The following is a 23675-nucleotide window of genomic DNA, read 5'->3' as shown; positions in this document are numbered from 1 at the left end:
TTAAATTTAATGATCCTTGAGAGAAGTTTCATGTTTTGAACATATTTTGGTGCTCTCTTTCAGGAGATTCCATCCTTTTTCTTAAAAGCTAAAGATTTAGTCTTTTTTAAAAAAATAGGTTCAGAACATGAGTAAGGTCACTTAGCTCTACTCAGGTTATTAAATGAGGATCTGTGGTATCTGAAAAGATTATTTCAAAGTGGGGAATCACGATGTTGCTGGTCTCCTACCTTTGTCATGCTGAGCCTCATCAGTATAATCTAAATCATCAATTTTATCTTCATCCAAGCTCCAAGTTTCTGGTGGTTTTGATACATTGATATAGGTAGTTCTTTATTATGTAAAATAGAGATCTTATAGCTTGTGGTAGATTTGGTTTTTTATAGTATGTTTAGATTTGGAGGAAATTCCTGATATATTTGTTTAGCAAATATAGCAATCTGTTGAATGGTCTTTCTGTTCTCTCCAAATCATAGGAACTACAAACGGCATGTGACAAGAACCATGTATCCAGCCAGTTAGTAACCTAACACAGGAGATACAGGACAAGTGAGGGGTCCAAGCCTTTGTCCTGAGCACCTGTTTTATAACCCAAATAAAGTTCATATGCTTTCTTAACTAGACAAATAAAGTTTCATCTCTGGAGTTAAAAGTTAGCTTATTAAAATATACATATATGTATATGTGTACAATACATATGTGTATATAAGCATATATATATTATATATAAAACAAAAGTGATTCAGGTGATTGATGTATTTGTGAGGCATATGTTTGTAAGAACTTAAGGAATGTGTATCAGTATCTTCGAACTATAAAATATCTTAGAAAATGGGATTAGAGAAAAAAATGATGTTTACGAAGTGACACTTGGCATTGACTGAACAATCTGCTACACATTGAGAATTTCACTGCATGATTGGACGTGCATGAGCCTGCCTTGTCACACAGCACATAAGCTGGGCCTTCCTACAGCATGCAAGAACAAGCCAACTTGTGACCTCTCCATCTCTACCACCCCTCACACAATCACCTTCCCATCCTCACTCAACCCAAACATACTGTTTTACTTCCTCATGTTGCATAATTTATATTAAAAGTCACATGTCGCTCAATAACAGTGAATGATAGAGAAATTTGTGTTCAGTTTTTAAACACAGTATTCAGAAATACCATAAGATGCCAAGAAATTTCCATGCGACAAAATGCATTGTTTAATGAATAATGAACTAGGAACTAGTCTTGAAGATAAAAGTTAACAGTTGTATTTAAAAAATAATAATTATATTAGATAGATAATCAAAGGTTATGGCTGTAAGCTAAACTGAAATTCCCTCCTCTTGACTTTTGGGCAGATAAACTTGTTGGGAGAGAGACAGGGTTGTGCTACCTCTGCCCAACAAACCAGTAAAAGATTCTTCTCCAGGCATACTTTGAGGAGGTTATAAGCCTTTGGAGGAAAAAGCCAGAGATGGCCACCTGGCAATCTGGCTTCCATCCTTGCTCTTCCTGTCTTCTCTTCCTTTCCCTCTCCTCCAGAGTAAATAATAATAGCTCATATATCTGCAGACTTTTAAGTTTTACAAAGCTCTTCCCTCAGAATAATCTTTGAAGTAGTTAGTACAGATGTTAATCTCTTCATTCTCCAGATGAAATAGTTTTAAGTGACATGCTCATGGTCACACAAGTAGTAAGTGGCAGAGCTAGGATTTGAACCCAGGACCTCTGACTCCTAATGCATTTCTTTTACTACTGAAATATGCCACTTCAAGGTTTCTTCTGTTGATCGTTCTGGGATAATCTGATCCAGAATGAAATAATAGAGAAGTGACATGATCCCACTTTGGTATTTACTCTCTTCATTCCTTACATACACAGCCAGCCAGTCTCCTGTTCTCCCCACCCCCCCTTTCACCCTCTTATTTAGTGTTGGAAGAAAGGCATCATGAAGTATGGGGGATGTCAAGCTACAACCCCCTTCCCCCTGTGGATAACTAATGATTTTCACCATCGAAATGTCAGCTTTGGGGTAAGTGCTTGAATTCCTTAGAATAGCCCTGCCTGTGCAACAAAATAGTTTATTCTTGTTAAATTCCTAAAAGTTTTTGTTTCCCTGAATTCTGCCTTTTTATTTTGTACTCTCCTCTTTTTCATTCCAAAGACAGGGGAATGAAGTTGAAATTCACGTCAATTAATTTGACTCTACCTTCATTCTACCTTTTGAGTGATAGAATGTAAATGCTTCAAAAATAGAAATTTTCTCTTTCATATCTAAAGCACTTTCCAAGCCTTGAAGTGGTATAGAAATATTAGTTGTTGCTGTTTGTATCTTCACTACCTAGTAGTACATACATGGTAGGTACTTAATAAATGTTTGTTGATTGATTGATTGATTGGAAAAAGAAATCAAAACTAATGGCAAAAATGAAGGATGAGAAAGATGAGGACAATCAGAAGGATAGCCCACTTTGCATAGATAATTGAAATTTGACTCAGTTCCCTTCAATTTGCTTTTCATTAGATTGCCATAGCTTTTCTGACTTTCCCCTAAATTCCAGCTTTCTAATTGGTATTGTTTAACTGTACTGTACTTGAAATCATCTTAATGAGCAAAACTTGGAGATCTTGTGGAGCAAGTCATTGTTATCTGAGAGACCCAATGGGTTTTCTGGGCACAAACACCAGTCTTGACACCATCTCTTTGGAGTTTTAGTTTCCCTGGAGTTAAAATGAGGTTATTTTGTTCCCCAAAAGAATAAGTCAAAGATGTCATGCACTTCAAGGCAAAGCTGGGAAGAACATAGAAGACTGAACAGTACTGGAGGAAAGACACATTCAAAGTCTTACCAAGTACCAGGAAGTGGGATAGATAGCACAGCTTATCTTTCACAGGTTTAGTAGGGTGGGAGCAAGGTGAGCTTATCAGGGGAAAAAAATGAAGCAGCAGGAGCATAATTGAAACTTCTTCCCAAATGAGGCAGTAACTTGCTCCTAAAACCATTTGCTGAATTTAATTGACTTAGTATATGGGGGTTTATGAATATATTTCTATTTCCTCTTCCTACATGTTTATCCAGGGGGCATTTGGGCCAACAAATTAAAAGGGGGAGGGGGGATGAGAATTTTATAAAATTTTGCCTGTAGCCCTGAAATCAAAACTTAAAACAGTAGACTACATTCATATAGCATTTTGTGGTTTACAAAATGCATTCTCTACAGTGACTGTGAGAAGTAGGTAGTGTCATTATTATCTCCATTTTCTGAATAAGGAAATTGAAGATTAGAACTATTAAGTGACTTGCCCAATCACATAACCAAGAACAGGGACTTGAACCTAAAGTCTCCAGGCTTCAAGTGTAGGTTATTTTCCACTATTCCACGTACAGAAAGAAACATGTCATTAATTTAAAAAAAAAAAAGTAAAATAGAGTGGGAAAAACTCTGAAATTTAATAACCTGAAGATGTACTAAGTAAATGGGATGTCATTTTTTTAAATGAAATGGTCAAAGAAAAACTGAGAAGAGTTACAAAAGACTGAAAATATATATTCAATTCAACAAGCATTTATTAAGTACCTACTATTTTTCAGGCACTCTGTGAGACCTAATACTAAGAAAGTTCTTGGAGTTCAGTTTGAAAAAATGAGACATTATATTGAATGCTTCTTGGTTGCTGCTTTAGAATATATATACTCTAGCTGCATATCGAGAATTAAAAAACCAAGGTTAAAAGCCAGATTGTCCTCATTTTCCTTGATAGAATCTAAGCAAATATTCATACAGGAGCAGGAGGAATGGTGATGATAATATTAACAAGAAGTTTTAAAAAGTGGTTTAGATTTTTCATATTGTCCTAACAACCCTATGATGTAGGTTTAACAGGTGTATTAGCCCCGTTTTGCAGAAGAAGAAACTAAGGTTCTGAGAATTAAGTGCCTTACCTAGGATCACATAGCAAGAGTGAGAGGCAAGTTTTGAGCTTGGGTTTCTCCTGACTAGAAAGATGAGATCTTCAACCTCTCTAGATTTTCAGGATTTTCTAAGAGGAACTATAGAACTATAGGAACTATATTTTTCCTATTAGACCTTTCAAAATAGAGTAAACATGCAGTGTTCTGGGATAATTCCAGCAAAGAGGACAATATGATCTTGGAGGTTTACTCCTCAGTAGCAAGGCAGTTTATTTCTTCTCTGGATCATGTCTTTCAGAAAAGCATAGCTAAAGAAAACTTTGGACAATTTATAACTGAGTAGTAAGTAATATGATTTTTAAGCATCTGCAGTTCAGACAATTTTCCCATTTTACAGATGAAGAAATAGAATCTGTAGGTAGACTGCAGGACTAATGCTAACCTTTTCATGGTTAACTGCCCTAAATCAGATCTAAAATGTTTGATGTTACCTTTCTTATTTGGATCATTTACATGCTGCTAAGTGCATATATTTGCTCTACTTTGGATTAGTGATTAGTACAGTTTTTTTTAATTTTTTTTGTGAGAGATAAAGACTAAAGCAGGATAGTTTGGTTATTACTATATAAAATTTCATATGTACATCTTTTGGTTGGGAGTTAACCATTTGTAAATAACAAATTGATGGACACAAATCAGACATTTGTGGTCTTTCTTTTTCATTAATTAATTTTTTCTTAGGTTATTTTCTTGTTATTCTATACATCTGATCATTAAGCATTTTCTAAGTACCTACTGTGGGCCAGTCATTGTGCTAGTGCTGGGGATAGAGACGAAAAATGAAACAGTCCCTGCCCTCAAATACTTTTCTATTTTATCAGACAAGACAACAAAAGCATGGCACATACAAAGCAGAGACAAGGCAGCCTTACACAGGAAGGGACTAGCAGGGAAGGGAACCAGACAGACATCTTCTTCATAAGGAGGCACCTGAGCCAAATTTTAAAATTTGGGACTCCAGGAAGTAGAGGAGAAGAGGGAAAGAATTCCAGGCATGAGTGACAACCAGCTGAATGACATAGATGGACTAAAGATGAAATTTCATGCAGGAGGGAGAGTAAGTAGGCTGGTATGACTAGTCTGTGGTGTTTGGTGTGTAAGGAAACTGGAGAGGCAAAAAAAAAGGCCAGATGGTGAAGAACTTTAAATGCCAAACAGTAGCATTTTATCTTTAATCCTAGGGGTCAAAAGATATTTGAATCTTTATACTTGTCAGTAAATATAAAAATACAATTTATATTGAAAAGGTTTCATATAAAGGAATTTTACATCATTATGTAAGATTTCTTTGACATTGAGTCATAAAGGCTTTTTGTACCACCACCATTCCCCCTCCCCCAAAATAAAAATCTTGGATAGGGCAGTGATTGTTACAATATTACTATACATACTTTTAATTAAACATCTCTGGGCTCCAATATCTTCATCAATATTTAGATTTTCTGAGATGGAAGTGATCTCAGAGATGATTTGGTCCAACCCATACCTAAAAAGGCATATCCTCTCTGTTATTGACAGTTATCCAGTCTTTGATTGAAGACCTCCAGCAAGAGGGAATCCCCACTTACTTTTAAGGCAACCCATTCCTTTTTGCAACAGCCCTAATTCTTAGGTAGTGCTTCTTTTAAGCCAAGCTCAAATCTGCACCTCTGAAACTTCCCTAATTCCTCATTCTTCCCTTTGGGGCCAAGCAGAAGAAGTGTAATCCCTCTTACATGTCACAGCCCTTCAGATTCTTAAAGGTAGCTGTCATTTCCCCTAGTTTGTTTCTCCACTCCAAACTTCCCTAGTTCCTTTAACTAATCCTTATGTGGTCTAATCCTTAGACCCCTCTTTAGCCCTGACACACTAAGAATTAATACATTTATGATGTAGGTGTGGCTGGGATTTTGTTTTTCCCAGTTAGGTAACCAGGTTGTTTTTTGTTTGTTTTTTAACTCATTTGACAAAATGGACTAGCCATAACAGTGTAGATACAGCTACTTAAACTTAGGCCTCTTCTTGCTAAGATTGTGTGTAAGAAGAATTCACATTTACATAGCTTTTGAAAGATTACCAAACTCTTTCCTTGCCACAACTCAGGTGTGATAGGACACAAATCAAACATTTATGGTCTCTCTTTTTCATTAAATTTTTTTTCTTATGTTATTTTCTTGTTATTCTATTCATCTGATCATTAAGTATTTTCTAAGTACCTACTATGTGCCATTGTGTACATTGTGCTAGTGCTAGGTAGTGGAGACAAATGAAACAGTGATTAAGTATTATCAGCCTGGTTATTCAGAAAGGGAAACTGAAGCTCAGTAAACATCAGAGCCAGCTTCTAACTCAGTTTTCAGGATTCCAAGTCTAACTTTCTTTCATCTATTTGGTGCTGCCCCAACTCTTGCTATTTAGATGATACTGACTTTTGATATGCTAATTACTTCAACTTTCTGGTTTTACACCTTATTTAAATTCTAAATTGACTTTAAAAACAAACTGGTTCTTATGCTTGGCAACTTAATCTTCGGGAAGGTAGAATCTTTTGCTTTTTTTCACAAGGCACTTGATGAATCAGTTAATCTACAAGTATTTATTAAGTGCCTACATGTGCCTGGCACTATGCTAAGTACTGGAGATATAAAGACATTAATGAAATAGTCCTTGTCCTCAAGAAGGTTACATTCTAATGGATCACAGATGCTGTTCACTGCTGATATAGTTTAAACTGAATTAATGGAGAACCTTAGAGTGAACTGATGGGCTCCCCTCTCTCTGTCCCCTCCCCACTTTCTCCTGTGCTCAAAGCTGCAAGACTACCAGGTGAGTTCACCAATTATCCCCTTAAATGCTGTTTTTTGTTGCTTTGGGCCACCGAATGATTCCAATCACACCAATTTCCCCCATGGAGGGAGGCTGTAGAATATAGTGAAAAAGAATACTGGCTTTCAATAACTTACTAAACCTCACTGGACTTCATTCTTCTCATACATAAAAATGCATGGACCAAACTAGATGAATTCTTAAGGATACTCATAGCTCCAAATCAAAGAACTTCCTTCATTTGCCTCAGGAGAACTTGTAAGGCTGACAAGCCTAAAAGCTTCCATTTAGCTAGGATGGCAGTATTTTTGTTTAATTACTCAAGTAGCATGTCAACTAACTGTTCACTGGACAAGAATCTCACATTTACAATATCATTAAATATTTATAGGCAGTCTAAGAACTGTGGCATTCTTAGTACCCCCAACTGCCAATCCATCATGGTCCAGGAAGAAGCAGAAGCGGTCTGCCTACAATTCAAGGCTATTTCATATTTGACCTCTGTTTTGATGTGTTACAGTGAGCTAAGGGTTCATCCTCCTGTGGTCATCTTCCTGGTGATGAACCTGCCTGTACTTATCTCTTAGCTGGTTTTCAGACAATGGACACAGTCCACCACCAGGACCATGCTTGAAGCCTTTCCAGCATGACAGAATCTCATAGAGCTTACATTGTGGTTCTATATCAGCTTATGTGCTTCCTTGGCCTTTGAGAATCTTGTGTCATGCTCTTGCCATCAGGGTAGGACCCAGAGTTAGAATACCACAGTAAAACCTCAACCAAAATGCCATGCAAATGGGAGGTTCTGGTCTTGAGTTTACAAACCAGGCAATTTTTTTTAAACAACCCTTCTCAAAAATCTTTCAAAAAGAAATTAGTGTACATTTCTGCCTTGCAAAATAAAGTGTTATCTGAAAGATGTGATGACATCAGTGAAGTATTCCCTTCATTAATGCAAAGCAAAACCAAAGCAGCCAGCCCCTCTGATGCTTAGCTTCTCTTTGAAGATAATAATTCTAGAGCTGGAAGGGGCCATAGAGGTCATTTAGTCCAACCCCTTCATTTTACAGATGAGGAAACTGAGACCCACAGATATGAAGTAATTTGCTCAAGGTCACATAGGTAGTAAGCACAAAGATCCTTGGGCTCCAGAGTCAGTGATCTTTCTCCTGAACCACACTGTCTCTGTGAACTAAGCCAGGCTGGTTCTGAGGCAACAGACACACACAGTCTGTTGCTGGACTTATACTTCAGCCCTTTTCTGTTTGGTATGACTTGCCAGAGTTTATGCTCCATTGACATAGATTTTAAGAATGTGGAGTTATCACACCCTGGTGAAAGATTGGAGTTGAGATACATCATAGAGAAAACAGAGTATTCTGAATATAACTGAATCTTTCCTAAATGTTGAAAATGTTGAAGTTTCCCCAGCCCCACATTCTGAGTACCAGTTGTTGTCATAGAATATGTATAATGTTATATACTCTACACAAAGATGTCTTTGTTGAATCAAGTTATACTAAATACATATAGACCCCAAGATATAACATGAAAATATTTTCCCTCATATTAGAGCAATTTTTCTTTATTTGTCCTCTTTGTCCTTAAAATGTAGTAACAAAAGCATTTTGGATCATTCAAAAGGTCCAATTAAACAAAGTTCAACAGAATTTGTTTAGATATCAGATTTTAAACTGATAAAAGAACTTTGATAAAAAAAATGAGCCAACAACAATGGAATCATAACTGGTCTCTTCCTTTCCAGTAAACTCTATTATCAGCTGCCATTATAATCTTTCTGAATCATAGCTCTAGTCATTGCAATCCCCTGCTAAAAAAACAAAAGCAAAAAACAAACAATAAAATTTGAGTTGTTCTTTACCACCTACTGAATAAAATTCTGCCCCATATGGTACTCCAGAATATGTTCCCACCTTATCACTCACTGCTCCCATATATAAAATCATAGCTTGTCAGAAAGAATCACAGTAACATGAAATAAGAATCTGTTCTATAATACCTACTAAAATTTATCATTCAATTTCCATTCATTAATACATCCAACCATTTAACAAATTTTGTTTATTCAACAAATTCATTTATTCAATAAATATTTAATGTATTTTCATATAATATAACCCACTTTGTACAGAGTACTGGGCTGTGAGGGAGATATATATTTTAAGTTGGGAGGGTTCCTGCCCTCATGGAGCTTACAGTCTTTTAAGGAAACTCAAAAACGCAGAGAACTAGCACACACGATATTATATGACAAATGCACCTGAGAGGTATAAGAGTGTTACTCAAGGGGACAGGGAAAACTTCATAAAAGAGTTGTTATTTGAGTTAGGCATTCACATTGAAAGTAGAAATTTAAGAGGAGAGGAGAAAGAGGGGAAAAAATCTGAGTAGAAGAAACAGTGAGCAAAAGCATGAAGCGTACCATGTGCCCCAGAAAGAAAGTAATACTATTTGGTATACTGGGAGGGAAGGGTGATGCCTGATTGTGGAGTGTCTCAAAGAAGCTTGAAGTCTATTCAGAAGGTAATAGGAAGCCATCCTCAATGTTTTGATAGAGGAGTGATGCAACCAGGCATACATATAAGGAAGATTGGTTTGAATGCCTTATGAAGAAATGATTGAAGGAAGCAATAAGTGGAAGTGGGCAGAGTTAAATGGAAGCCATTTTAATAGCCTCAGCAGATGGTAAGGAGGGGCTCTCCTTGGGTTATTGGCAATAAGAATAAAGAAGGAGACAGACAAGAGAGAGATCACAGATGTGGAAGTGAAAGAACTTGGCAACTGTCAAGATAAGTGTGTGTGTGTGTGTGTGTGTGTGTGTGTGTGTGTATGACAGAGAGAGAGAATGGGGAGGGGAAGGAGACATATGTATCACCAAGGTTTCAAACCTAAGATTGGGTAATTAATAATAATTATGATAATAGCTATCATTTATATAGTGTTTTAAGATGAAAAGCACTGTATATACATACATGTATATATATATATATATATATATATATATATATATATATATATATTCCCATTTGAATAGTTGTATCACAGACAGAAATAGTTAAGTCAAAAAGAGAAGGATGTTAAGGTTGAATAATAATCTTAGTTTGAGATATATTGTTGACTTGAGATACCAGTGGGATGACCAGATGAAGATGAACATATTTTTATTAATATCTAAAGATTTCTTGGTGGTAGTTGTACTATTAGTGTCAATTGATTAGGAGGGAAAATTAATGGCAAAAAGCTGCTCTGAACTCAGTTTTTTAAAAATAATCTTGTGTTTCATTAATTTCAAGATCATAGATTTAGAGCTAGAAGGGATCTTAGAAGTAATTTAACATTTTGCAGATCAGGAAACTGAGCCCAAAAGGTGACATGCTTTGCATATAGTGTTGGACCTGGGGTCTGAACACAGCCCCTCTGATTCTAAATGTAGCACTCTTTCTACTAATGATATGATTTGATATGATATGGTTTCCTTTAATATCTGTCTACATTGAAGGTTCTTAACTTGGTTGCAAATAGATCCCTAAGGCATCCATGGATAGAATTTAGAGGGCCTGTGAAATAGATGAGATGAAAGATATGAAATAGGTAAAAGGAATTATACCTTTATTTTCATTAGCTTCTAACTGAAATTTAGCATTTCCTTCAATTATTTAAAACTTTTATTCTGAAAAGAGGTCCATAGGCTTTAGCACAATTCCAAAGGAGTCTATGATGAAAAAAAAGAATCCCTGGCCTACATACATTTGAAAAATAGTAACATGAATACGTGTTAGACATGTTTTGTTTTGTATGTTTGCTTATTTAGCATACTGATTTATAGTTCATTCTTGGTTGTGGCTAAATAAAGGTGAAATTTTAACGTGTGGTATGTGGATTTGTGGACCTTGAGGCTTCTCAGATTTTCTAGGTCCATGGGTTGGGAATCACTGTTTTATATTTAGGTTTATAGTAAAACAACTAGCTAACTAGATAGGTAGACAGATATGTGGACAATAATAAGTGATAGCTAGATGATAGCTCTAGCTAGATGCATTTTCCTCACAATAGTAATTTCCCAGTACACCTCTCTCCCCTCACGTTGATTTGTGCTATATAACCACAAAAAATAGCTAAGGAAAAATGACCAATCAGGCACCCACATCTGACAGCATATGGTTTATTCCACATCCATAGTCTTTTACCTCTTTACCAAGAGGAGGGAAATATGCCTCACCATTTGTTCCTTGCAACCATGATTGTTCATTATGATTTTGAGAGTAGGGATTACTGCATTCTTTGCATATGTATCCCCAGCATCTAGGATATAGTGCCTGACATATAGAAAACTTGATAAATATTTGGTTACTGATGTGAATTCAACTACATTTTAGTGTTGTTTTCATTTATATTATTGTAGTTGTGTGACATATTCTTGATTCCTGTTTTTTGCATTGTGTATCAATCCATACATCATACAAAGTATACGTATAAAAGGACTACTCATAAATGATAAATAATTTAGATCTAAAAGCAAAATCTAGTATTATATACAAAGAAAAAAACACTAGAAATTTTCTGAAAAATACAGAATTAGAACAAAAATACCTTCTTTCCCTGCTACTATGTGACAGAGTTCTGGAAATGCTAGCAATATCAATAAAACAAGAGAAATAATTTAAAGATATGATAGAGAAAGAAGATACAAAACTATTTCTTTTTGCTGAAAAACTTAGAAAAACCTAAATTTACTTAGAAAAACCTGTAAAATCAGATACCAGTCAAGGCAATGGTTTCATTAAAGTAAGATACAAAATGAATCCGCAAAAGTCACTTATTTGAATTCTTAGGTTGTAGGTTCTGTTTACTATTTTAATACCCTACAATTCAGATAGATTGAAATACCTATTCATTGAAGATGCTCTTCCCCAGGAGTGGGGAACCTGCAGCCTCGAGGCCACATGGGGCCTTCTAGGTCCTTGGGTACAGCCTTTTGATTGAGTCCAAACTTCACAGAACAAATCCTTTTACCCATGTGGCCTTGAGGCCGCAGGTTCCCCAGCCCTACCCAATCCCACCTCATATTTTTGTTGATATTATTCCATTCAAATGAAATATCGTGCGTCTATTCTCACTTCCCCTCCCCCCTCTATTTCTGTCAAAATACTTCCCATTTTTCAATGCCTATTTTGAATGTCATTTTCTTCACAAAATTTTTCACTTTCCTTTCCCATTTCCTCTATTCCTTATCCACTTCATTGGATATGATTGTAAATTCTACATTGATTTATAATTACATATGTAATTATAAATATATATATATATTTATAATTACATATGTAATTATATATATATATATTTATAATTACATATGTAATTTTATATATATATATATATATATATATATATATATATATCTTAACTCCTTTCCTAAATGGTCAGCTCCTTGAGGACAATAACTGTATCTTCCTCATATTTTTTAATTCTTCAAGGCTGGCATAGTACCTTGCAAGCAGTCAATAAAAGCAGCATGATATGGTCCATAAAAATGATAAAACATAAGATTCAGGAAAATCTGGTTCCATTTTTCCCTGCAGCACTTATTAGCTATGTGACTGCAGACAAGTTCCTTATTATTCTTGTTCCTCAGCTTCCTCACTTGTAAAATAGTGATAATTATACTGGCAGTGCCTACTTTATAAGGTTGTTGTGAGGTTCAAATGATATAATGTATTGTTAGTCAATAAGTATTTATTAAGCACCTACCATGTGCCAGGGGATATGAATAAAGGCAAAAGATAGTCCCTGCTCTCAAGGAGCTGTCAATCTAATGATATAAAGGACTTTGCAAACCTTAAAGCATCATATAAATGTCAATTGTCCCTGTCGCAGTTATTATTAGCCTTCATCTAGGCCATTTTACACCTCCTTCCATATCATCAGCTTTTCAGTGTGGATCATCTGATGCCAAAATGCTAAGGCTCCTCACCACCTTCTTCATCTTCTGGAGATAAAGACTGTGTATTCTCAAATATTTCCATCATAATCCAAACTTTTTTGATGAATAAATATTTCAGAACAATACCACATTTTTATTTAAATTCGAAAGGGCATGAGCCATTCAAAGACTACGAGGCATTCTAATAAAATACTCTCACCAAGAAACAGAATCATTCCTCAGTTATTTTTAATATGACACTTTAAATAATTGAGACTAGACTAAACATTATCATGTGATGTTTTGATGAACAAACTGGGGGGGGGGTCATACATGAAATCTAAAGTCAGTGGCTGAAAATGATCTTCCACTATCCATACAAATAAAACATTTCCTTGAGGCAGGAGTTTTGGGTTTTGTTTTGTTTTTAAGTAATTCTTTTTACTCCACTCATCTGAAATGGGCAGCTACTTCCATTTTTTCTCCTAAGCAGCCCTGGGAGGAGGATGGTGGGGAGAAGGGGGGAGGTCTGGCCTTGAAAGTGCCATTAACATCTGCAGCAAATGAACGGAAAGTTCTTGCATGATCTGAATTGAAATCACGTTCATTTAACAAAAGATTTAAAAAGAAATCATTTTGGTGCCAGTTGAACAAAAGTTTTCGAGGTGTCCTTGAGAGGTTGTGCTTGGTTTTTCCCATGAGGGAACCATGAGTTCCCTTCAGCCTCAAAGATAGAGAAAGAAAAAAATGAAAGAGCACTAGCAGCATCCAAGCTGAGGCTGCCACCTGAATAGAGGTTTTGGTCTTCCAGAGATGGCAGGGAAGCAATACTGTGACTTGTGATGAGGTTAGCAACATAGGGGCCAAGCAAGGCAACTTCTTCTTGCTGCTTAATAATAACTCTTGAGCTGCTAAACCTGAAACTTTGGATTTCATGTTGAAGAGAGTTTAAGTCAAAAGCTAATACAGTCTGTATTGCTTGGAGAACATTTCAATCCTAAGAGCCAAGCATCTTTGTTTCAAAAACCTGGCAGTCCTATTTGTTTGTTTGTTTGTTTGTTTTAATTCCCTCACTCAGAACCTGATCTCACGCTACCTCTCCAACCTCTCCCATTATTTCTCAGCATTAAGCATGTGGTCCAAGTCAGTTCAGCCTCCTCTACACTGAATGTGCTCTTTTTAAATACATTGTTCCTGCTGTTCCAGCTCCCTAGCCAAAGCCTACCTGGCCTGATACTCAAATATCACTTCCTTTTCTTTGAAAATGATCCTTTGATGCTTTTAAAAAAATGCTGTCACTTCCCAATCCCCTCTCTTCCTTCCCACTAATAGAAATCTACCTTGTAATAAAGAAATACAGGTAAGCAAAGTTTGAGTGGCTGCAGGGTACAGTGGACAGAGTGCTGGATTTGGAGTCAAGGGACCTGAGTTCCAATCCCAGCTCTGTCACCTACTACATGTGTGATGTTGTGTCACTTCTACTCTCCTTCCTCATTTGCAAAATGAAGTATTTGGACTACATAACCTCTAAGGTCCCATAATTTTATGATCATGTGAGTGAATAAATGAAGGAGTGAGTGAGTGAATGAATGAATAAGTCAGTGAATGAATGAAGAAATGAAAAGCTCTTTGGTCCAAAAGCTGACTCACTCCATCATCATCCTCATCCTCATCATCATCATCACCATCACCACCATCATCATCACCATCATCGTTATCATCGTCATCCTGTGGTCAACATCGCCACTGCCACCAGCAACACCAAAAAGGATTTAAATGTCTTTACATCTTGCCTGATGCTAGTGTTAAGGTGCAGCATTGTGTAGTAAGAAGAATATTTGATTTGAAATTAGAGGATATGTGTATGTATCATGATTGCTAATTTCCAGAATTCAGGGTGCATGGGGAAATCACTTACAATCTCTAAGGGTTTGGATTAGATGATCTCTAAAGTCACTTACAGCTCTGAGTCCTATGCGTAAACCATTCTAAATGGACATGTTTTTAACTTTTAGGAGCTTACAAATTGAGATGACCAATACTGACATTGGCCAACCAACCAACAACAACAAAAAAAAGATAATCAAGTAAACATTGATCTTGCACCTAAAATAAATAAATGGTTGCTTGTTTGGTCAGGACAAGGCAAGGAAGACTGCATTGTCTCTGTTTTAATTAGTCAGTGAAGGCTTTTTTAAAAGAAAGAATTTCAGAACTGATTAGGTGAAGAAAAGGATTAGTAGAGGTGGATTCTGGGACTTAAGAGAAAGCTCCAAGATAGAAGTATGATAAAAGAGGCCTTGATCAAACATGCTGAGGGGAGGTAAATCATTAAAGCTTGGGAAGGGGTGGAAATAGGGAGCAGAGAAGAATAAAGGGTGAGGGGAATCTAAAGAAAAACATAAAACTAAGGCTTTGTTGCACAATGCTGAGGTTGGCATTCGTTTCCTGTGTCTTCTTGTGACACATTCAGGCAATTAGCTGGGGAAGCAATTTTACTGTGTGTAGGTAAGAAAATAGGTGGAGGTTGTAGGGAAGAAAATGGAGGGGGGAGTCAGAAAATGAAAATATGAGAAATGGAAGAGCAAATTCAAAATCTTACAGAAGGAAGGGAAGTAACCCAGAAACTATCCAAGGCATGTATAAGGGTAGAGAATTTGAGAAGCAATACCTACTATTGCTATGAGATCAGTTCAAGTCACATGTTATAATAAATGGCCTTTTCCTTAACTTTATTGGGGTCATTGGTACAACTTTAATGGAATGCTCTTTTCTCTGGGGTTTTATTAATATCACAGTGTGGATTTCTTGTAACAGATACCAACAAGTGTTACATGTTTTCCAAGACACCCATGCCTACTTGTACTGACTTCATTTTCCCTACATACATAAAAAGACTAGAATCAGTTCTGGTCTTACCCAAAGAAATGGATATACTTTAGAATTTTTTTAAAAGCTGCCAATGAGGGATAAGGGAATAGTTTGGGAGGAATAGCAAAGAAACAGAAAGGTAAAGAGATAACTCTTATATTCCTCCCAAGTCTACCCCTCTTTCAAATTTACCTTTCTTTGGAGAATGCTTTCATCTTTCTAGTCATCCAGTTTTGTAGCCATAATGTCATTCTTGACTGTTCTCTCTCCCTCATCCTTTCTACCTAATTGGTTGCCAAATCTTGTAGATTTTGCCTGTATGTCTCTTGGCTCAGTCCCCTTCTTCCTCTTTACATAGTCACTGTCCCAATTCAAGTCCACATGACCTCTCCCATGACTATTGCAATCTCTAATCAATCTGCTTCCAGACTCTCCTCTCCATTCTGTCCTTCATAGCTGACAAACTGATTTTCCTAAAATAGAACTTTCTCTACTCATAAATCTTTAGTCGATGCCTATTGCCTATGGGATAAAAAACAAAATACTGAGCCTGGCATCTAAAGCCTTCCACGATTTGACTTCTACCTAACTTTCTATCACATTTCACTTTTTTCCTCCACCAGACCTGTGATTTCAGGGACCTTCCAGTAAGGAAACTCCCTCTACCCACACAGATCAGCACCTGCATTACAGCTTACAGTCTTGTGAAATTACCTGGTGACATTAAGAGGTTAAATGACTTAGGGTTACACAACTATTAAGTGTCTAAAGCAGGATTCAAACTGAGGTCTTTCTGACTCCAGATCTATCACCACCTAGTTGCCTCTAACAGCATGGTGCCTTGCATATCTTAGACACTAAATGTTCTTAATTGATTTTTTTAAATTGGATTTGCTTTGCTTTAAGAGACAAACCCTAAATTATATACTATGGAATTTCCTAGAGCAAACATAGACAACTAAGGAAACACTGGTAGAAGCCTTACTTCTGGGAACTGTACACTGAATTAGGTATGCTGGAAATAGCTTCAACCAGCTTGCTAGAAATTAAACTTAAAATATAATTTTTAAAATGTTAAAATTTTAGTGTGGCCATTTATACCTCTGAAATCAGCAAATTCCATAAATCAGACCTTGATTTATTGTTTTGTTGAGTCTAGATTTAAGAAATGAATGAAAGGGGCAGCGAGGTGGTGCAGTGGATAGAGCACCGGCCCTGGAGTCAGGAGTACCTGAGTTCAAATCCAGCCTCAGACCAAACACTTGACACTTACTAGCTGTGTGACCCTGGCAAGTCACTTAACCCCAACTGCCTTAAAAAAAAAAAAGAAAGAAAGAAATGAATGGAGAAAAACATCAACAATGCAGATTAAATTTAAAAGTATTTTGTGCATATATATGTATATGTATATACATATTTATATTACAAAAAATGTGTAATAAAATATATAAACATAAGCATGTAATATGCACTCAGTTTAAGAAGGAAATTGTTACCTGGTCTGTTTCACCCTTAGGGACACATATCTTCTGTAAATTGAGAGATAATTTTGTATTATTTCCTGATAGTGTAATGGAAAGAGGACTGGACTTAGTGTCAGAGGAGAAACAGATTTGAATGTAGCCTCACAACTGAGTGACCATGGACAAGTCTGACCCTTAGTTTCCTCATCTATAATAATCCCTGTACTTCCTCCCATACAGGATTGTGAGAATCAGATGAGATAGTACATAGAAAGTAACTTGCAAATGTTAAAGGATTATGTAAATATCAGCTATCATTAGGTTACAGATGAGAAGAATGAGACACAGAAGTTTGATTTTCCTATAGTCATGTGGTTAACAAGTGTACAGAACTGAGATTTGAAGCCAGGTCATCCAATCCTTCTGAGACAGAAACTGTTCTTGGGGCACACCACAATCTAGGGTATATTCAAATATATTATTCTGTTTAGGCATATTTTTATAGTCAATCTCTTTGACTTGTAAGAAGGACCCAAGGGCAGAAGTGATTTCTCTGGTCCCTCCCTCCGTAGGACTTCCATTTTTTTCCATCTCTCAAGAATAGTAGTGATAAACCTAAGCAACTGAGCCACATCTCATAAACCGCTGATGACCCCTTCATAATTGGAAGGAGAGTAGAATATAGAATCACCAGCTAATCAATAAGCATTTCTCAAGCACCTACTAGGGATCAGGCTGGAAAGACAAAGAAAGGTTAAAGATAGTCTGTGATCTCAAGGAACTTTCAGTCTAATGGGGAAGACAGCATACAGAGGACTGTGCTCAAGCAAACTATACTCAGGACAAATAGGAGATAGTCAACAGAGGGAAGGCACTAAAATTGAGGGGGATTTAGTCTAACATCTAATAGTACAGGTTGTAGCATCTAATAGTAATTTCATGCAGGATCTATGACTTCTTGATTCTTTCCCAGGGTTTAAAAAGATTGGTGGATGTTTGGAACTGGCTCAGACATATCCAGAATCCCTTAGCAGAACGATCTGCTATCCTATGCCAATAACAATAATAATTAGGTAGAAAGATAATTAGGGGAAAGGGCTTTATGCATAATAAATATTTAATAGATGAACTGAATTGAAAAGGATTCTTTCAAAATGAGAAAGAAGAGTTTGCTAAAGAAGTGCTTTCAGTAAACATAAATGAACATTGTTTGAGCATATTTTGGGTTCAAGGCACTGTGTTACACCAGTGTGAGTATTTATGCCATTCATCATGGAATTCTTTGGCACTTCAAAATAAGAAAATCCATAAGAATCTTCACAGAAGTGTAACTAGGGTAAGCTCATCAGGGCTTTGCCCCAAGATGGTAAATTTGGAAGGCACTGCCAGTGTTTGCTGTTGCTCAGGGGCTAGAAATCATAAAGCTTAGCACCTAGTTAAAAAGAATAGTTAGTTAAAACAGGAAACTACAGGATAGCTACTGTGATGAGCTTCTCCTCTGCTATACTCTATTTCTTCCTCATTCTTATGACCTCCCTATCAGCCTTGCACTACTGTCCAAGGAAGGGTCTCTGCTTTGTGATAGCTTCTATTGCAGCTGCCTTATCCCAGTATTCTGTGATCTATTCCTCTCCTCCCCCTTAATTGGAGTTGGTTTGCATGTGACTTGCCTCAGGTTTGTTACGTGGTTCCTTGTGGGTAACACTTCCTAGTTGTGGCACCATACCTTCATAAGTAAGTTCAAATGGCAGAGCTATCATACTGCCATTGCTACTGGAAAGAATGTATTAATCCACACCCCAGTGGCTCCACTCACCATCCTTGGAATTTTCCTAATCAAAATACTTGCCCCTGGCCACCATTCTCCTCTTTATGTTGTCTCTCCCATTAACATGGAAGCTCTTTGAGGGTGATGACTTGTTCTTCTTTGGTATTTGTGTCCCTGGTACTTAGCACAGGATTTGGCACAGAGTAGGTGCTTAATAAATACTTTCATATTTGTTCAGCCATTCATGCATTGATAGTTCATCTCAACCAAGAGTTAGCTAGCTCTCTGTAGTCAGCCAAAGTGAAGATAGGCTGTTTCAGTAGAAGGACCTCTCCATTTAAGATGGAAAAAAAAAATGACAGTTTCTCCAAAGTACAATCATTTGCCAAATTTACCAGTGCTTTCCTGAGCACATGTTGTAAAATAAGTTACCATGATTAGCTTTTTTCCTATGTCTTCTCCTCTGCCATTGAGTATATCAACATACTAGGAAGAATCACATGCCCAGGGCTGCTCTTTTCTCAATGGCACTTCTCTATCAAACTGTTACTGTTAATAAGTGGGCACTGCCAAAGGTTACATTATGATTTGAAGTTTAATGATATTAATTAGAGGAAACTAGAATGTCTTTTACCTAACCAACCCCTTTTAGCCAAATGTCTTATAATTTGAAAACTACATAGCCCTCTGAGTAAGGGACAAGATCATTATCATCCTGGACATCTAAGGCTATTGTGCCCTTTGGGTCACAGATGAAAGCATCTCTCCCCCCAACCCTTTCTAAGTTACTTACATTTCTGTGAGCTACAGTAGAATGGAAGCTCCTTCTGAGCAAATATTATTTCCATTTCTGTCATTGTATTCCCAGTACTAAGAATAGTGCCTTTCACTCAGTAGTTGTTTAATAAATGTTTATCAGGTTGAATGGAACTTCACTTGGCACTCCAGTAGCATAGAAAGGTCGCTCTGTGGCCTTTTGAGGGATACATAAATTCCATCTGCTCTATTTTATATTTAGATAAATTAGAAGATGATGACCATGTAATATGTATTAGGAGCTTTACAAATAAAGTGCCAAGTAATTGAGGGAAATGAAATCCATATACTATGGTAAATGGTAAACCATGGTGTCTGATCAATGGGATGATGGCTCATAGTAACATATCAGGCAGCCTGACATAATGGTAAGAACTTGATAGAAGATATGAGTTAGAATCCTTTCTCAAACACTGATGAGCTACATGACCTTGGACAAATAACTTAACCTTTTTCTCATCTTGAAAAGGAGTTGATAATAGTATATACCTCATTGTTGTTGTTCTGTCGTTTCAGTTGTGTGTGACTTCTTGTGACCCTATTTTGGGTTTACTTAGCAAAGATACTGGAGTGGTTTGCCATTTCCTTCTCCAGTTAATTTTATAGATGAGGAAACTGAGGCAAAAAGGGTTAAATGACTTGCTTAGAGTCACACAGTTAGTAAGTATTTGAGGCCAGATTTTAACTCAGGAAGATGTCTTCCTGACTTCAGGTCCAGCACTCTATCCACTGTACCACCTAGCTGCCCTACCTCACAGGGTGGTTATGAGGATCAAATAAGGAAATATATGTAAAGGGCTTTGAAAACCATGAAAGAGCTATATGAATATAAACAATTACTATTGTCCAACCCCCCTCTCCCCCTTCTCCTTATGAATGTAGGCTATCATTATCATCACCATCACCCTCATCATCACCATTATCTGAAGATGTAATGAATTCTACTGGTACAATTCTAGATCTGAGAGCTTCAATAGCTAAACTGGCACTTGGTGATGGTAATTGCTCATAGCATTTCTGATTTGTGTGCTCTGGTCACAATGTTTGACATATTGGATGGGACCTTACATCTTTAACGTTCAGAAATTACATTAACATCTTACCCCTTTTCCCCATCACTCTGAAATAATTAAGAATAAGCCTGTTTTGGGGGTTCACTTATTCATTCACCCGTTTAATTGCTTGAACACTGTATCCAAGCAGTTACTGTACTTTTAAAAAAAGGTAACTTACTCTAGCAACCTGGGCTCCCTAATACAATCTTGGACTGAAGGGAAAGGCATAATCCTGGAATAAGGAGAAGATAACCTTATTGATCTCTGCTCTGGTCAGACCACATCTAGAGTGTTGTGTTTAGTTCTAGACATCACAATTTAGGAAAGCCATTGTTGGGACAGGATAGTGATTGTCCTTGAGTCCATATAGGGTACCATGACTGAGTGAAGAAATTGGGATTTTTTTTTTCTGAAGAAGACTCAGAGGAGACATAATAGCTGTCTTCAGGTATTTGAATGGATGTTATATAGAAGAAAAATTTGGCCCAGAATGAAGAACCAGAAGCAAAGGAGACAAATTTAGGATTGAAATAAGGGAAAATGTCTTAATAATTAGAACTCTTAAAAGGGAAATGTATTGTCTTGGGATACAGTGAGTTTTTCCTCATTAGAAATCTTTAAGAGAGGTTGGATGACTGCTTAAGAGGTCTGTTGTTGTGATAATTCTTTTTCTGATATGAGTTGATCTAGAGGCCCTCTGAGGTCTTTCCCAACTCTAAAATTCTATAATTACCAACTCCAATTTAGTCATTCTCATAGAAAGTGAGTTGACAAGTAGAGAGAGGCTCATGAGCCAAGAAAGAGAGGACAAGGAACCCCAGAATTTTTGTGTAGTTTTTCATATAAGATATAAGGGTTATTTACAGTGGTTTTAAGTCGGCAATTTTGTGAGCAATCTCAATGATTCACTAAATAATTAATTTAAAGAACTATAAATTTAGTCCACTACCTTTGATATTTTTTAAGCAACAAAAAGCATTCATTCCTTTTCCTGCTAGGACATTTTAGGTTTGGTGATCCACACTTATAACTCTACATTTGGAGAAATGACAAACTGTTTCCAGATATTTTGCTCTGGCCCATTTCTCAAACATGACACTTGTTGCCTTTTTCCAATGTAAACATGAGCATATTTTAGGACAGATATTTCCCTTTAACGACTCAATCTACGTTTTAACTCTTCACTTATTCCATGAATAGTGACTCTCCAGATGCAAAAATCAGTGTGATTCTTAAGGGGGAAAATTATGTTCCAACCTATCATTTATATCAAATGCATTCTGTGCTCCTTGGAGATTATTTTGTGAATTCAAGCATTTTACTTTAATGATTGTAACCATTTCAAGACTATATCTAGTAGTTTATGAAAATTAATTCAAGGACCATAATTAAGTCATGAATTTTGCCTGTAAAGGGAGAAAAGGGGGTGGATACTGCTATTTCATGAGTCCTTTTAAGATCATCTCTTGAAAAGTTTGGAATAGCATTACAAGTGTTTTCTGCATGTATACCCATTTGATCAACCTGTGTGGATCTTCCATATATAATTCCTATAGAGATCGATTCCTCCTACTGCTTATGTATATATTTGTGGGAGAGTCATTTTAGGGTTTATGGAGACAACATGCTATTATTATTTATTTGCATTGCTATTTAATTAAACTGCCTTTGTTATGAGCTGAGTATTTCGTCTGATATACTTGTAAAGAATGAAACACATCAGTTGGGGCTCATAATCTATGGTTTAAAGAAGATTTTGACTGACAAGGCACATAGAACCTGGGGCTACCAAGCATCCATCCATACCAATTCCATTTAATAAGTCCATGATCGGAGCAGCTGGTTCTGAGCCTGTGGCTTGAGACCTGGGAACTTGGCTGTCACTATAAGCTTTTATTCCTACTGTTGAGCTCCTGGTCCTCCTCTGTTATTGTGGGCCAGAGCCAAAGCAGTCTTGGGACATGTGTAAGGAGCCAAGAAAGCAGTCTTTCTATTGTAGGCATCCAACAGAGATAAATGGAGCTATTCTGGATTGGTTGAAAGTGAGGTTACTAGAACTTGGGAAATTAGACAAGCTAATCATTTGGTGCTAGAAACTCAAAATAAATGTAAAAAGTATAATACCCCATTATATGCTGAATAGACATTTATTGTCTCTCTCTCTGCTTAATCCTTTTTTCCTTTGTTATCCTTCCAGTAATATTTAAACTCCTTTAAAGTAGGGTCTAGTGTAATTTTTGTCTTTGTATCTATAGTACCTAACAGAGTACCTGGTAGTCAGTCAACTAGCATTTATTAATTACCTGCTATGTTACAAGCACTGTATTAAGAGCTGAGAATGCAAAGAAAGACAAAATATCTGCTCCCAAGGAGCTCACAGTCTTATAGAGAAGACAATATGTATACTACTATATATAAACAAGATATATACAGGACAAATTAGATAAAATATCAGAGTGAAGACACCAAGATTAAAGAAAACTTTCTGTAGAAGGTCGGACTTTTACCTGAGACATAAAGGAAGTCAGGGAAGCTAAGAGGCAGAGATGAGGAGAGAGGGAGAGTGCCAGGTATGAGAAACAGCCAACAAAAATTCCCAGAGTTGGGAAGTGAAATCCCTAGTGAGAGGAACAGCAAGGAGGCCAGTGGCATTGGATCACAGAGTATGTGAATAGTAAGTCGTAAGAAGATTGTAAAGGGAGGAAGGGGCCAAGTTATAAAGGGTTTTAAAAGCCAAGCACAAGATTTTTAGACTCTTTTTAAGTGCTCGTAGGACAGAAGAGAATAAAACAGAGTAAAGTAGAATAGAATAGAGTACAACAGAATAGAATAGTTATCATGGTGTTCTTCATAGTATTCTCTCTGGGAATCTTTGGGAAATACAGAACAGAAAGACTGGTAACTTCCACAATAGGGAATTAATCTTACCCTTGTGATTCAGGCTCTCACCACACCATGAATATAAGCTGAAGATTATTATGCCAT

At 36.6% G+C, this 23675-nt stretch overlaps 1 protein-coding gene across 21 annotated transcripts in view; it reads left to right on the top strand.

Moving 5' to 3' along the window:
• NPY5R (neuropeptide Y receptor Y5) overlaps window positions 1-23675 on the top strand; it is a 182801-nt gene that overhangs the window by 93463 nt on the left and 65663 nt on the right. For 4 of the 21 annotated variants that reach the window (XR_013484199.1, XR_002321213.2, XR_013484197.1 and 1 more), the window contains one exon: window positions 477-1118. The exons of the other annotated variants lie outside the window; for them this stretch is intronic. The gene's annotated coding sequence lies outside the window, so the exon portion shown is untranslated. Of the gene's footprint in view, window positions 1-476; window positions 1119-23675 lie in introns of those variants that run through there. 21 annotated transcript variants of the gene reach the window in all.

Source organism: Phascolarctos cinereus, unplaced genomic scaffold (assembly GCF_003287225.1).
Source record: "Phascolarctos cinereus isolate Bilbo 61053 unplaced genomic scaffold, phaCin_HiC Scaffold_9;HRSCAF=440, whole genome shotgun sequence".
Classification (NCBI taxonomy): Eukaryota; Metazoa; Chordata; class Mammalia; order Diprotodontia; family Phascolarctidae; genus Phascolarctos; species Phascolarctos cinereus.
The sequence above is the reverse complement of the archived record's forward strand: the minus strand, read 5'-3'. Positions and strand labels throughout refer to the sequence as shown.